This window comes from Anopheles coluzzii (assembly GCF_943734685.1).
Source record: "Anopheles coluzzii chromosome X unlocalized genomic scaffold, AcolN3 X_unloc_87, whole genome shotgun sequence".
NCBI lineage: Eukaryota > Metazoa > Arthropoda > Insecta > Diptera > Culicidae > Anopheles > Anopheles coluzzii.
In genome coordinates, this window is record NW_026054521.1 from 10,001 (window position 1) to 12,500 (window position 2,500).

Below are 2,500 nucleotides of genomic sequence, written 5' to 3' on the forward strand. Positions count from 1 at the left end.
GGGTCCGTAGACCCGTGATGTACTGCTCCAGGAAACGTTTTGAAAGAGTGGAAACTCAAAATCATAGGTTAAGATCATCGGCAGAACCCACCAGACACCACTTTTGCTTCATAAGTTCGGCCTATAGTCATATGACGATTTTCATCGGGGAGGGGACGTATGACCCAAACGGGGGCTTATATGACCCACGGACACTGCAAACCATGCTCCTACGACTAAATAGAGGTTAAAACTACGATTTGGTGAAATCTTCATTTTTGACCTCGGAGCAAGGTACCTTCCCTATAGTAGGCAATGAGTAAATGATCATAATCCCAGGAGGGCAAAAAATGGGAACCCGAGAGGAAAGCGCTGTTGGCGCGCCTAAACTAGTGGCCCGTAGAGTAAAAAGGGTACCCCCAACAAAGTTGTCGTTTCACGTTCTGGTTGCACTTTTCATCATCTAGGGTGCGTTCCTGACACGTTTTGAGGGGTTTTAGCAAAAAAAAATTTTTCGACTACTCGAGCTCTCTGGCCCGTTCGGTGCACATTTTTGAAAAAAGCTAGGGAGCTGCCCCTAGGTTCGGGGTGTCACAAAATGTTGAAAAGTGGTCGAAAAACCACTATCCAGAATCGGATGTACAATCGTTAGGCGAACTTAAAATTGTTCTACGACACCCATCTGCGACGTTTAGTATTCGAGATATGGCCCGTCCTAGGTCTGACCGAGCAATTTTTGTTCCGCGCACTTTGTGCACCGTACACTTTGATGTTTGTATGAAAAAGTACCCAACCTAGGGACGCGTAGAGCAAATTTGTACCCCCGGGCATGTTGTCGATTGACATTCTGGTTGCACTTTTCATCATCTGGGGTGCGTTCCTGACACGTTTTGAGGGGTTTTAGCAAAAAAAAAATTTTCGACTACTCGAGCTCTCTGGCCCGTTCGGTGCACATTTTTGAAAAAAGCTAGGGAGCTGCCCCTAGGTTCGGGGTGTCACAAAATGTTGAAAAGTGGTCGAAAAACCACTATCCAGAATCGGATGTAGAATCGTTAGACGAACTTAAAATTGTTCTACGACACCCATCTGCGACGTTTAGTATTCGAGATATGGCCCGTCCTAGGTCTGACCGAGCAATTTTTGTTCCGCGCACTTTGTGCACCGTACACTTTGATGTTTGTATGAAAAAGTACCCTACCTAGGGACGCGTAGAGCAAATTTGTACCCCCGGGCATGTTGTCGATTGACATTCTGGTTGCACTTTTCATCATCTGGGGTGCGTTCCTGACACGTTTTGAGGGGTTTTAGCAAAAAAAAAATTTTCGACTACTCGAGCTCTCTGGCCCGTTCGGTGCACATTTTTGAAAAAAGCTAGGGAGCTGCCCCTAGGTTCGGGGTGTCACAAAATGTTGAAAAGTGGTCGAAAAACCACTATCCAGAATCGGATGTAGAATCGTTAGACGAACTTAAAATTGTTCTACGACACCCATCTGCGACGTTTAGTATTCGAGATATGGCCCGTCCTAGGTCTGACCGAGCAATTTTTGTTCCGCGCACTTTGTGCACCGTACACTTTGATGTTTGTACGAAAAAGTACCCTACCTAGGGACGCGTAGAGCAAATTTGTACCCCCGGGCATGTTGTCGATTGACATTCTGGTTGCACTTTTCATCATCTAGGGTGCGTTCCTGACACGTTTTTAGGGGTTTTAGCAAAAAAAAATTTTTCGACTGCTCGAGCTCTCTGGCCCGTTCGGTGCACATTTTTGAAAAAAGCTAGGGAGCTGCCCCTAGGTTCGGGGTGTCACAAAATGTTGAAAAGTGGTCGAAAAACCACTATCCAGAATCGGATGTAGAATCGTTAGACGAACTTAAAATTGTTCTACGACACCCATCTGCGACGTTTAGTATTCGAGATATAGCACTTTGTAGGTCTGACCGAGCAATTTTGTACTAAAATGTATGGTGAACATGTAATTCATTAAATAACATTGACTTGCATCGTGCCCTACTTCATCGGCACAGCTGTTATTGACTATCATTAGTGGAAATGGATTGAGTTTGACCATTTTCAGCCCATTTCCTATGCCGTGCACCAACATTGTGTACCGATCAGGGAAAGTACGCTACGTACGCGTTCATGGATGTCGATGTTGGTACAAGTTGCCTTTCGGGATAGCCGTGCACCAAAACTGTGTACCGATCAGGGAAAGTACAAGACGGAGGGTGCAGCTCCAGCGTACGCGTTCATAGATGTCCATGTTGATACAATCTACGTGTACGTACCTAGTTTTTGTAGGAAAAGTTGCAATTAAGTGCTTGTATGCTTAAAATGCTCATCTCAACCGGTCACCTTTTGGCTTGCCCTTTTATAACAGAAACCTAGAAAGATACTCGAGATTTTTGTGTTTTTCCATTCGCCCGGGACGACGAAATGAGCTATGTGCACATCGTGCAGAAAATTGTCTTCGCCACGCATGTTTTTGTCCATCCACTCATATAATCACCCGCATTTGTGTTCA